Here is a 15025-nt window from a genome sequence, read left to right on the forward strand (position 1 = left end):
ACTCTGAAAACATAGATTGTGGGAGTTCCCGTTGTGATGCAGCAGAAATGAAGCCAACTAGGAACCATGAGGTTGCGGGTTTGCTCCCTGGCCTTGCTCAGTGGGTTAAGGATCTGGCATTGCTGTGAGCAGTGGTGTAGGTCACAGACGTGGCTCGGATCTGGTGTTGCTGTGGCTGTGGTGTAGGCCGGCAGCTGTAGGTCCTGTTAGATCCCTAGCTTGGGAACCTCCATATGCCGCTGGTGTAGCCCTAAAAAAGACAAAAGGCAAAAAAAAAAAAAAAAAGACTGTGAAAAAATGTATGTAAAATTATTTGAATACTTATTTATTGTTTATTTTTACTATAAAAGATTTGTAATTATATAAATAAAACATTTTCCAACCCATAGTAATAGTTATATTGTAACATTTTTTTCCCACACTAAATTGCTTTTTGAGGTTATACAAGAAGAGGAAAATGTTTTTTTGTCTATAATTTATTTATGTTTATTACTCAATGAATTTATTACATTTATAGTTGTACAATGATCATCACAATCCAATTTTGTAGGATTTCCATCCCACAACCCCAGAGCACCCCCGCATACTCCCCAACCTGTCTCCTTTGGAAACCATAAGTTTTTCAAAGTCTGTGAGTCAGTATCTCTTCTGCAAAGAAGTTCATTCTGTCCTTTTTTCAGATTCCACATGTCCGTGAAAGCATTTGATCTTGGTGTCTCATTGTCTGACTGACTTCACTGAGCATGATAATTTATAGGTCCACCCACGTTGCTAAAAATGCTGGTATTTCATTCATTTTAATGGCTGAGTAATATTCCATTGTGTATATGTACCACATCTTCTGGATCCACTCCTCCATCGATGGACATTTAGGTTGTTGCCATGTCTTGGCTATTGTAAATAGTGCTGCGATGAATATTAGAGTACATGTGTCTTTGCGAGTCATGGTTTTCTCTGGATAGATGCCCAGGAGTGGGATTGCTGGATCAAATGGTAGTTCTAGTTTTAGTTTTCTGAGGAATCTCCATACTGCTTTCCACAGTGGTTGCACCAATTTACAATCCCACCAACAGTGTACTAGGGTTCCTTTTTCTCCACACCCTCTCCAGAACTTATTGTTTGTAGATTTTTTGATGATGGCCGTTCTGACTGGTGTAAGGTGGTACCTCATAGTGGTTTTGATTTGCATCTCTCTAATAATGAGTGACGTTGAACATTCTTTCATGTGTTTCTTGGCCATCTGTATGCCTTCTTTGCAGAACTGCCTGTTTAGATCTTGTGCCCATTTTTGGATGGGGTTGTTTGTTTTTTTGGTATGGAGCTGCAAAAGTTGTTTATAAATTTTGGAGATTAATCCCTTGTCAGTCGATTCATTTGAAAGTATCTTCTCCTATTCTGTGGGTTGTCTTTTCATTTTGTTTAGGGTTTCCTTTGCTGTGCAGAAACTTTGAAGTTTGAGTAGGTCCCATTTGTTTATTTTTGTTTTTACTGTCATTACTCTAAGAAATAGATCTGAGAAGATGTTGCTATTGTTTATGTCAAAGAGTGTTTTTTTGTTTGTTTGTTTTGTATTTTTGCCTTTTCTATGGCTGCTCCTGCAGCATATGGAGGTTCCCAGGCTAGGGATCTAATTGGAGCTGTAGCTGCCAGCCTATGCCAGGGCCACAGCAATGTGGGATCTGAGCCTCATCTTCGACCTACACCACAGCTCACGGCAACACCAGATCCTTAACCCACTGAGCAAGGCCAGGGATCAAACCCACAAGCTTGTGGTTCCTAGTTGGATTCGTTAACCACTGCACCACAATGGGAACTCCTATGTCGGAGAGTGTTTGGCCTATGTTTTCCTCTAAGGCCTATGTTTTCCTCTAAGACCAGATGGACTTGATAGATTTTTATAGGACATTCCATCCAAAAGCAATGCAATACACATTCTTCTCAAGTGCACATGAAACATTCTCTAAGATTGATCACACCCTGGGCTACAAATCCAGCCTTGGTAACTTTAAGAAAGTTGAAATCATATCAAGCATCTTTTCCAACCAAAATGCTATATGACTAGAAATCAACAAGAAAAAAACTGCAAAAAACACAAACACATGGAGACTAACCAACATGCTACTAAACAACCAATGGATCACTGAAGAAATCAAAGAGGAAATTAAAAAACCTAGAAGCAAATGACAACAAAGATACGACACTCCAAAACCTATCGGATGCAACACAAGAGAAAAGTCTATAGCAATACAAGCCCACCTCAGAAAACAAGAAAAAGCTCAAATAAACAAGCTAACTTTACATCTAAAGCAGCTAGAGAGAGAACAGACAAGACCTAAAGTTAGTAGAAGGAAAGAAATCATAAATATCAGAGCAGAAATCAATGAAATACAAACAAAGAAAACCATAGAAAAGATCAATGAAACGAAAAGCTGGTTCTTTGAAGGATCAACAAAATCGATAAACCCTTAGCCAGACTTACTAAGAAAAGAAGAGAGAAGACTCAAATCAATAAAATTAGAAATGAAAAAGGAGAAGTAGCAATGGACATCACAGAAACACAAAGGATCATAAGAGACTACTATATGCAACTATATACCAATAAAATGGAAAACCTAGAAGAAATGGACAAATTCATAGAAAAGTACCATCTTCCGAAACTAAACCAAAATGAAATAGAAAAGAGGAAACATTTTTTAACCAAGTAATTCACTGTCATGAAAGTAAACTTAACTACAACTGGCTTAAGGCAGACAACTTGTTGCGTGAGGCAATTTATTTATTTATTTATTTATTTACCTACTTATTTACTTATTTATTTATTTAGGTGTTTTTTGTTTGTTTGTTTTTTGTTTTTTTTTTAAGAGCCGCATCTGCAGCATATGAAAGTTTCCAGGCTAGGGGTCCAATTGTAGCTGCAGTTGTTGGCCTATGCCACAGCCACAGCAATGCCAGATCCGAGCCTCGTCTGCAACCTATAGTGCAGCTCAGAGCAACACTGATCCTTCACCCACTGATCAAGGCCATGGATTGAACCTGTGTCCTCATGGATACTAGTCGGATTCGTTATCACTGGGCCACAATGGGAACTCCACATGAGGCAATTTTAGAGGTGACAAAAAGCCTCTAGCTACCATGAAACTTTAGCAAAAGCTTCACTTTTTTTTGGCATAAACCAAAAAAATTGCAAAAATAGTACAGAACATTCTAACAGGAATTCATATGAATTCTAAGGGTTCATAAAATGTGAATTCTTATTAAAATCTAAATAATCCTAGAAGGACATAATATTCTCCTTTGTTAGTTAATATTTGTAATTTAGCATGAAGCAAGTCTCTGAAAACAAAGTTTGACTAGGAAGGAGTAAGGGCTGATATTTTAACTGAATATTTGAGAAAAAAGTGAAGAATTTGAGGATGGGAGGAGCACAGATTAAAAAGTTAAAAATTTCACAATTTTATTCAGTGTTGGCCCAACAGTCAATCTAAAGTCAGTTCTAGCAGCGTGTCACCAATTCTTGCAGCTACTTGAGGATTTAAACTCAGAACTTATACTAATTATTATTTTTAAAAAGCCTGCAAATCAAAACTACAATGAGGTGTCACCTCACACCAGTCAGAATGACCATCATCAAAAAGTCTATAAATAATAAAGGTATGGAGAAAATAGCTCTGATGCAACCCCTGACCAGGGAACTTACATATGCCTCAGGGGACGGCTGTAAAAAGAAAAAAAAAGTAGAGATATGTGCATATACACAGGTTAGTATACACACATGTATTTCTTTATTGTGTCAGCTGAGAGAGCCTATAAGAAATGATACCCAAGAGGCAAAGAGCACACCTAGAGCCCACATCTTGCTTTCTAATATTATTCACTGATAAAAGAAACTGGGATCCTTGGAGAAACAGCTGATTCCAGGCTTGGGGCAGGAAGTATACGAGAAGTGCTTGGAGCATCTTTTAGTGTCAAAAACTGTCCCCCAAAGGGACAGTACCCCCAAAACAACCAAATCCCCACAGTCCACATCGATGGAAGGACATCAATAGGATACAGGAGTTAGAACAATCTGAGCACAAAATGAATAAAGTAGCATTGGATCATTCAAAACCTATAGAAGGCAGAAGTAGAAAATAATTTTTCATGAATCTATGTGGATAGAATAATTAAATGAGTTGAAGTGGATAGACATTTCCTGGACAGAAAAATTCTAAGTAGTTTATGCAGATTTGCTGTTCTTCTTCAATCTGGGCTGGATATAGGGACTTCCTTCCACAGGAAACTTCCAGTCTGGAAAGGAACACAGTGCAGCTTTATAGTGGGAAGGAAGTCTGACAAACACTTCCTCAGCCAGATGACCAAGGATGACATCGATGGTAACAAGTCAATTTAATAGAATATATTCTTGATGAGGGGTGGTGAGAATAGCATTTTCACTCTGTGATCTTCCTCCCCAAAATGAATAACCCAATTCTAATCATGAGAAAATCATCAGACAAATTCCCATAGAGGAGAATCCTACAACACTGGCCAATACTCCTCAAAGTCATCAAAACCAAGGAAAAATCTGAGAAGCCGTCACAACCATGAGGAGCCTAGAGACCTAAGACCAACTAAAGGTGATGCCAGATCCTAGATGAGATTCTGGACCCAAAAGTACACTAAGTAAATACAAAGTAAGTCTGCACTTTAGTTGGTGTTAATATGTCAAAATAGGTTGATTATTTGAGACAAATGTACCATACTAATGGATGATATGAATAATAGGGAAAACTGGGTTTGGGCATATTAGAATGTTCTGTACTATTTCTGCAAGTTTTCTATAAACCTAAAGCTGTTCCAGAATTAAAAGTTTGTTTTAAAAAATCACAGTGGTAGAAGATTTTTGAAAATTGGATAGGCAGTGTTGCCTGGTACCTGGGTTAAGCATCTGGCCTTTTTACTGCTATGGTTCAGGTTGCTTCTCCAGTGGGTGTTTGATCTCAGGCCTCGGAACTTCTGCATGCTGCAGGCATGGCCAAAAAAAAAAAAAAAAAAAAAAAAGATAAGCACATGAATGCCAAGTTTCTACATCTGTACATCTGGAATTTCTTTCAACATTTTTTGATTAACTGGGTTACTCAAATTACTAATGATTATCGTTATTAGTAAAAAAAAAAGTGGTCAAATATAATGACTATTTTTAGAAATTGGAAGTTTGCTACTAAAGAAGAAAATCACTAAATGATCTAGAAAAATGTTTTCCTCCCATGCTTGTGGCGGCCTTTTCTCAAATTGTAATCCCAGGACCATGGGCAAAAGAATCACATAGGGTGCTCACAAGAAATAGTGATTCCTGTGGCCAATCCCACAACTGTTGGGTGAGGATCACAGGTTAGGGAGTGCAGGGCCCCAGGGAACTAAGAATTTAAATCTTTAACAGGATCTTCAATTTAGCCACGGTCATCATAATTTCTAGGGTTAAACACTTGTTATTGAGGAAATAAATTCTAAAGGTCTCTTACAATAATGAAAAGTGCATTTTGTTCACATATGAATATCATAAAGTGTCCATCTCTTTTCCTTTGAACATTAAACAATTAATACAAAGCCTGTGTTTGCACCTGTGCATATGAATTTTGAGTACCTTTTATGATCCAGCTAGCATACTCTCTACTTGGTATATTAGTTAATTTTGTTTTTCTGATTTGCTTTATGTAAAATCACTAACTGCAATTGTTTAGGGATTCTATACCTAGGCATCTTTTAAAAAACAGTTTTGTCACTTTCATGCATTCATATACCTCATAATTTATTCAGGAAGCTTTGTAAATAGCCATTTTATTTTATTTTTATTTTTTATTTATTTTTTATTTTGCTTAACCCATAGCATGTGGAAGTTCCTGGGCCAGGGATGGAAACTGCTCTGTAATTGCTACCTGCACCACAGCTGCAGCAATGCTGGATCCTTAACCCATTGCTCCACAATGGAACTGCCTTAAATGGCAATTAGGATAAATCCTAACAAAGCACATATTAGTCCATCAAACAGTTAATTTTCAAAGAACTCGTATTTTGAGACCAGCTGGTGATCTTTTTTTGGTATGTGTATGTATGTATCCTTTTAAATTTAGAAATGTTTCCATTTGGTATATCCCTGGTTTAATGGTATTTCATTTCTATGGAAAGTCTAATGGGTCTTGAAAGTCCTAATCTCAGCTGTTAGATTATTTTTTACTTTGTTTTTGCTTAGCTATCTCTTTTTTAACTCCAACCAAATTTTCAACAATTCAGATGTGTAATATGTTTTAAATTACAAATCTAACCACGTCCTACAATGTCCTGGAAATGGTAAATGATTCATTTTGTACAGAAGCAATATCGCCATGAAATCGGTTTCTTTTATTTATGCCTAGGTTGTGAGGACACTGATTAAAAAAAAGCTAGAGTTTAGCAAGCAGCAGTAATCATGGAAGGTAGTTTTGTTTTTAGTGTTATTTATACACAAACTTTTCTATTTCTCTTGTAAATCATTATGACTTTCTATAATACAGAATTTGAATTTTAGGCAGTAATTAAAAAGTGTATATTTGGAGGTAAAAATTAAAAGTTTTAGTTGTTTTTTTGGTTGATTGGTTCCCATCTTCAAATTTCTCCTTCATTCCCAGAGAAGAACCCCAAACAAAACACTCATATATCTTGTTCTTATATCAGTGTGGGTGTTCTATTACTAGCCTACAAAGTTCAAGTGATTAAAAAAGACCAGCAACCTTCTCAGGACATACCAAATACTTCTAAGTTCCTTGCTCCCAGGTGAATGGGAAACTGACCATTTCATCCAAGCTTCCATGGTGGTAGAACTGCAAGAGCCAGGAAACCAGGGTCAGGCGCTGAGGCCATAGGATGGAGGAGCAAGCTTCCCTTTAGCTGCACAAGTCAGAAGAAAGTCCATGAAAGCACAGAGGATTTGATGCCTGTCAGATGCATTCACCCAATGTTAGCTGGACATTCTTAGTGGTGCTTTCTGTTAATTAAATTTCATCATGAAAATTCCCACAATCTCATTAATTTCAGTCACTGAGCATCAGAAAACTCAAACTATTAACTTGTCACTCCTTTCAGTAGACAGAGACTCAGTTGGAAAATGCAGATGCAAGATGAGCTCCTGGAATGGGAAGAGGTCTGCTAAAGTAGAACTGTAATGGAGACACACATGACCTTCCTTGTTTGTCTCCAAAGGAGACTTGGCCAGGAGACAGACAACCAGAAAAAGCAAGAATGAAGGTCTCTAGGCAGTGATCCCAGTAACAGCCTAGACTAGAGGAAAGAGAAAATCCCCTAGACCAAGGAGTGGTAAGTAAGTACTTACAATCAACCAGTGCTTCCCATGCCTGCCTGGTAGAGGAGAGTCAGGTGTTGTAAAAAGGGCCAGGGACCAAGCAGGTATGGGGGTCGGGGTGGAAAGGATCCCCAGGACAGATTATCTCACTGGTGACAACACTGGCCAGTTAAGATTACATTCACGGCAAGTTCAACTTCCGCCCCAGATTCCTGCCACAGATCCTTTATGAGCTGGACATCTCCCAGCAGTTGGTGTTGGTGCTGTCTTGAGCTCAGCCTTAATAAATCTCTTTTGCTTTATGCACTTGGCCTCGTGGTTCCTACCCTGGCAAAACTAATGGTGGCTAAGTTTGAAACTGAAACTGAAAACCCCTCTGACTCAAACCAGCCTAAACCCAGATTGGGCCTTGAACCCATGCTTATTTAATTAGAATCACTCACCTGGTGTCTGGACTTACAGAGGCTCAGGTTCTTTGGGTCTCAGAGCAGAAGGAATTCAGAAAGAGACAAAGAGATATGCAAGAAATAGATTTATTATGATAGGACACTCGTGAGGGATAAGTGTCAAACTTCATAAGAGAAATAATGGAATTAATATGCTTTGGTGAATACACCTGGGAATCACTTTGAATAGAATCCTTGTTTCCAAATACGTATCTAAAGGATCTAAACACCAAACAACATCATGAAAAGTAAAGTCCCAGACAAGTGCCTTTATTTTAGTGAAAGGCCAATCTGATAAGTTAACTCGGAATAGTATTACATGGGCAAGTTTTCAACTGTTTTCTCCATGATGTCACTTTCCAGAAAGTTTACTTGATGCGATTGCTTATAAATACCACCATGCTTCTTTACAAAGTTTGACTCACTTTAAAAAAAAAAAATTATCGGAGTAGAGTTGATTTACAATACTGTGTTAGTTTCAGGTGTACAACAAAGTGAATCTGACATATACATAGCCATTCTTTTTCATATTCTTTTCCCATATAGATTATTATGGAATATTGAGTTCCATGTGCTGTACAGCAGGTTCTTGTTGGTTATCTATTTTATATATAGTAGTATGTTTATGTTAACATCGACTTCCTAATTTATCCCCCCACCCCAATTGACTCACTTTTAAGTGCCCAAGACAAAGGAAATTATGTTTAAACTATTGTAGAGATAAATCTCAATTCAAGGCAAGGAGCACAAACGCACTAAATTAGCATGTGACATATTTATATGTTAAAAAGACCTCTTTGCCATGATGGAAGATAACATAAGAAAAGGAATGTATTTATAAGTATGACTGGGCCACTTAGCTAGACAGCAGAAACTGGCACAACATTGTAAATCAACTATAATTTCATAAAAAATAAATTTAAAAAATTTAAAGAAATGAATAAAAAAGAACTCTTTGTTTTAGAGGAATGTAATCACTCTTGGATATAACTTTATTTCATATACAACACATTTACTCTTTCCATGAGCATTTACTGTCAAGCTGATTAGGAACTGAAAATATATTCAGTTGATGAATAAATTTTCTGTCTTCTGAGCTAACTGGTGGCTGAACAAATTTTCTGTCTTCTGAGCTAACTGGTGGCTGTGATTTCAACTCTTTCTTATAGAGTATAAATTCTAGTTTCTGCATCATTCTGCATGTCTTATTCTGGACATATTCCATTTTCTTATCCATTGACTTGAAATATAACTAGCAGGTTGAATTTTAACCCTTAAACCACTGGCTGAGATAAGCTGTGAACACTTGAAAGCTCAGTTCCCCAGATCAGAGAGCTATTATGTCTGCTAATGAAATTATGTTTTCCATTACACGTAAAGGGCAGCACACCTACTTTTGCTTCACATTGAGCTGATATTAAGCTTGTTGTTTTAAAAAGTGAATTGTCCATCCTATTTCTCTATCATCTTAGTCAAGGGATTAAGAAATCTCTTTTAAAATTTTAAGAAAAAACATTCTAGCAAGTGGCCCTAACAGTTTACTCCTATGAAGTTTTCTATTGTGGTTAGCTCACTGTCTGAACCTGTCATGACCTCTGTGAGCAGTTCATTGGTCCTTTGCTGTGGTGCCTGTCTTAGGAGCATTGTGGCTTTGGAGATTTCAACCAATTTGGCTTCTTTATTCAATCCAGTGACAAAATCCAGTTGTATGAAGGACATGGAAGAACCGTGTTCTCTGCAACTGTGGATGTTTCTGCCCGCCATCCTCAGTGACTGACACGTGGCCTTCATCAACACTTGTTGGGATAAAATTGTGCAAATAAATATGATTTCAACTAATCGGACTATGACACAGTCTGCCCTTTTCAATCTGGTCCACAGTACTGAAGGGAACAGAATATGCCCCCTCAAAATAAGCCACTTTGGCATGTTGATTATTTTGAATTAAAGTTATTTAAGAACCAACCAGTGTGAGAAGGACACAATGACTTCCTTTGCCCCCCCTGGAGGCAAGAAGTAAACCTCCTATGTGGAGGATACCCTCTCTGTACCAGGAAGTAGAGGGCATTTTTCTCATCAGAGGTGGGGGTTCAGGGCCAAGAATGCTGTATTCAAAGCACCAGGTTACTTCTTCATTAATTTGCTTCTTCATTAATTTGCTACCAGGTTACTTCTTCATTAATTTGCTACCCCAGGTTACTTCTTCATTAAAAGCCCAAACCCCTTTTTCTTGTCAATTCCTCACAGATTTATAGTTTCCTTGTCTGAAAGGTATAAAACTGCCTGCTTGGGTCACTTCTTTGAGTCTTGTTTTTATAGATTCACATATATACAAAATTCAATTTGTTTTTCTCCTGCTAATCTGTCTTATCTCAACTTAGTTATTAGGCCCACTAAAGAATCTAGAAGGGCAGAAGAAAAGTTCTCCCCTCCCTATAGGACTACATAAATTCCTGAAAATTAAGATACCTTCCCAGTATTTGTAAGCTTCTTCTGATCTAGTCCATAATGCTATCTTTTTACAAGTTAGTTCTTGAGGAGTTCCTGTTGTGGTGCAGTGGAAATGAACTTGACTAGTATCCTTGAGGTTGCATGTTGGATCCCTGGCCTCACTCACTGGGTCAGTGATCCAGCATTGCCATGAGCTGTGGTGTAGTTGCAGATGCAGTTTGGATCCCACATTGCTGTGGCTGTGGTACAGGCCAGCAGGCAGCTGTAGGAAACTTCCATATGCTGTGGGAATGGCCTTCAAAAACAAAATAATAATGACAATAATAATAATAACAATAATAATAAGTTAGTGCTTGAGAATTTATGCTTTATGCCTCTATATTTGTTTACACTGATAATCAGATTCTTTTTAAAATAATTTATTAAATCAGTTTTTTCAGAGTCCTTTGTAGAATTTTCCCAGGAACCAATAGGAAATTTGGCAATATTTCATGTCACAACTTTTTCTTTATCCCCTTTTGAAAAAATACTGTGATGCTACTGGTAAATCTACAGTCACGCAACACTTCTCTCCATAGCCAGAATTTTAAAAAATATCATTGACAATATTTCTTCAACTGTATCTGAAAGTTCACTCAGTTTATTTTACTTTAACCCAGTGTAAATGCCTGAGGATGACTTACTGTAACATCTCCATTAGACCTCGAATATCACTTAATAATGTTTCTAAAAGGTTTCTGTGTTGCAGAATTTTCTCTTTGGCTAAAAAAATATTAGTAACATCAAGTAGTTCTCTTGTGCTCAGTGGGTTAAGAATCTGGTGTTGTCACTGCACCAGCTAGGATCACTGCTGTGCTTCAGGTTTAATCCCTGGCTCAGGAACTTCTACCTACTATGGGTATGGCCAAAAGATTCAGAAAAAAATTAGTAATAATAAAAAGACAAGTAGTTTGGTACCATCATGCCATCTACCTAAATGTTTGGCTTAGGCCATCTTTGGTCTTACTCTAGTTTTTAATTTTTTAATTATGTACATTGTTTCTTTATCATAATGCTATTGTGCACATAATACACCACAGTATAGTGTAAACATAACTTTTACATGCACTGGGAGTCAGAAAATTCAAGCGACTCACTTTATTGTGATATTTGATTTATTGTGGTGGTCTGGAATCAAATTGTATTATTTCCAAGAGACACCTATATGTTAGTTCAGTCATTGCCCAATTTTGTAATCATGATCTATTAATTTCATGCAGTCTCTCCTTCAGTTGAAGATACTAGTTCTCCAAATTGTCCTTCTATTCCTTACACCTGCCATCTAAATTCAGGTAGAACTTTATCTTACAGTGGAAATACCAATGATACTTTGTGTTATTTGAGAAGCATAATTATATATTGTATTAGTTGATTCTTGAAACTCAGTAAATAACATTTACATTGTTACAGCTGTGTAACAACTGACCAAGAAAGAACACACTAGTCTGGGATACCATTTTAATCCCTTCACATCCAATGTCACATACCCAGGACCAGTTGAGAAGGATGTTGCTGAAATCCAAAAACAAATGTACTTTTTGTATATGTCTTTAGTTACCTGAAATCATACCTTGATTTATTTTGTTTCATAAATTAACCATGACTTTATAGTGTAGTTCTATTTCTTTTCCAATTTTTCATTTTTTTCCTGCATTTTCATGGCTGAGAGAATAAAATATACGCATTCTTCCACATAACATCAAGAATCTCCCATTTCCTCTTAACTCATCTATTAATTGGAATGTATCCTATTCTTTTAAAAGATATTCCTCTTGGAGTTCCCATCGTGACACAGCTGAAACGAATCCGACTAGGAACCACGAGGTTGCAGGTTTAATCCCTGGCCTTGCTCTGTGGGTTAAGGATCCAGCGTTGCCGTGAGCTGTGGTGTAGGTCACAGATGTGGCTCAGATCCCATGTTGCTGTGTCTCTGGAGTGGGCTGGCAACTACAGCTCCAATTAGACCCCTAGCTGGGAATCTCCATATGCCATAGGTGCAGCCCTATAAAGACAGACAGAAAGAAAGAAAGAAAGAAAGAAAGAAAGAAAGAAAGAAAGAAAGAAAGAAAGAAAGAAAGAAAAAAAATTCCTCTTGAGTTTTGAGACAGGATTAAGATGGCAGAGAAGGATTAGAGCTCAGCTTCTCTCATAAAAACAACAAAATTTAAACCAACTGCTGAACAACCTTCAACTAAATAGACTGTAAACTATCAAAAAAGATATCCTACTCCAGAAGAAAAGGAGGAGGGCACATCAAGATGGTAGGAGGGGCGATTACATGATATAAGCAATTCCATACCCACCAGATGGGCAGCCCATAGACTGGGAAGGAACTGTATCACAGAGACTCACCTTTGGGAGTGAGAGTTCTGAGCCCCATATCAGGTCCCCACACCTGGAGATCTGGCATTGGGAGAAGGAGCTCTCAGAGCATTTGGCATTGAAGACTAGTGGGGCTTGTGCACAGGAGCTCCATGGGAATGGGGAAAACAGAGATCCCATTCTTGAAAGGTGCACACAAAGTTTTACATGCACTGGTCCCAGGGCAAAGCAGAGACTCCATAGGAACCTGGGTTGGACCTGACTGCATCTCTTGGATGATCTGGGAAAATGAGTTGACTGTAGCTTGTTGTGGGGGAAGGACATTGGATGCAAAGATCTTGGGGATATTCATCAGTGTGTGCTCCTCTAGAGGTGGCCATTCTGGACAAATATGGCCCCATCCACCCAGGCTGAGAGGCCCCAGGCCAAACAATAAGCTGGGTGGGATCATAGCTCTACCCATCAGCAAAAAGGCTGCCTAAAGTCCCCCCCTCCCCACCCAGGCACAGAGCTGCCTCTGATCTCACCCAGAGGCAAAGCCCAACCCACAAGAGGGATAAGAATCAGCTTCACCTACCAGTGGACAGGCACCAGTCCCACACATCAGAAGACCTACAGCAAGCCCCTGAACCAACTCCAGCCACAGGGGTAGGGGGGACAATATGTAAGGACATTACATAATGATCGAAAGATCAGTCTAAGAAGATATAACCATTGTAAGTATATATGCACCCAGTATAGGATCACCTCAATATATAAGGCAACTGCTAACAATCTTAAAAGGAGAAATTGACAATAACACAATAGTGCGGGACTTTAACACCCACTTACAGCAGTGGTCAGATCATCCAGACAGAAAATCCACAAGGAAACAGAGGCACTAAATGATGCATTAGACCAGATGGATTAATAGATATTTATAGAATATTCCATCCCAAAGCAGCAGAATACACATTCTTCTCAAGTGTACATGGATCATTCTCTAGGACTAATCATATTGTGGGCCACAAATCAAGCTTGGGAACTTTAAGAAAATTGAAATCATATCAATCATCTTTTCTGATCACAATGCCACTATACGACTGGAAATCAACACAAGAAAAAAACTGCAAAAAACACAAACTCATGGAGACTAAACAATATGCTACTAAACAACCATGGATCACTGAAGAAATCAAAGAGAAAATTTTAAAATTCCTAGAAGCAATTGAAAACAAAGACACAACAATCCAAAACCTATGGGATGCAGCAAAAGCAGTTCTAAGAGGGAAGTTTTTAGCAATACAAGCCTACCTCAGAAAATAAGAAAAACTCAAATACACAACCTAACTTTACACCAAAAGCAACAAGAAAGAGAAGAACAGACAAGACCTAAATTAGCAGAAAGAAAGAAACACAAATATCGGAGCAGAAATAAATGAAATAGAAACAAACAAACAAACAAAAAAACCCTAGGAAAGATCAAATAAAACTAAAACCTGGCTGTTCGAAAAGATCAACAGAATTGATAAACTCTCAGCCAGACTTATTAAGAAAAAATAAAGAGAACTCAAATCAATAAAATTAGAAATTAAAAGGAGAAGTTACAGTGGGCATCACAGAAATAGAAAGGATAGTAAGAGACTAGTACAAGCAACCATATGCCAAAAAAAATGGGCAACCTAGAAGAAATAGGCAAATTCTTAGAAGATACAATCTTCCAAGACTAAACCAAGAACAAAATAGAAAAGATAAATGTATCAATCACAAGTAGTGAAATTGTGATTAAAGAACTTCCAACAAACCAAAGTCCAAGACCAGATGGCTTTACAAGAGAATTCTATCAAACATTTAGAAAATAGCTAACACCTGTCCTTCTAAAACTATTCCAAAAAATTTCAGAGGAAGGAACACTCCCAAACTCATTCTATGAGGTCAGCATCACCCTGATACCAAAACCAGACAAAGATACTACAAAAAAAGAAAATTACAGGCCAATATCACTGATGAACACAGATGCAAAAATCCTCAACAAAATGCTAGTAAACCAAATCCAACAATACATTAAAAGGATTGTACATCATGATCAAGTGGGATTTATCTCAAGGATGCAAGGATGTTTCAGTATCGGCAAATCAATCAGTGTGATACACCACATTAACGAAGTAAAGAATAAAAACCATATGATCCTCTTAATAGATGCAGAAAAAGTCTCTGACAAAATCCAACACCCATTTCTGATAAAAAACAAACAAACAAAAAACCCTTCAGAAAGTGGGCATAGAGGGAACCTACCTCAACATAATAAAGGCCATATATGACAAACCCAGAGTTAACATCATTCTCAATGGTGGAAAGTTGAAAGAATTCCCACTAAGATCATGAAGAAATTACTAGTATTCAAAATAATTTTAGAAGTCCTAGCCAAAATTAATAAAAGAAAATAAAAAGAATCCAAACTGGAAAGGAAGAA

This window comes from Sus scrofa, chromosome 6, assembly GCF_000003025.6.
Source record: "Sus scrofa isolate TJ Tabasco breed Duroc chromosome 6, Sscrofa11.1, whole genome shotgun sequence".
Taxonomy (NCBI): domain Eukaryota; kingdom Metazoa; phylum Chordata; class Mammalia; order Artiodactyla; family Suidae; genus Sus; species Sus scrofa.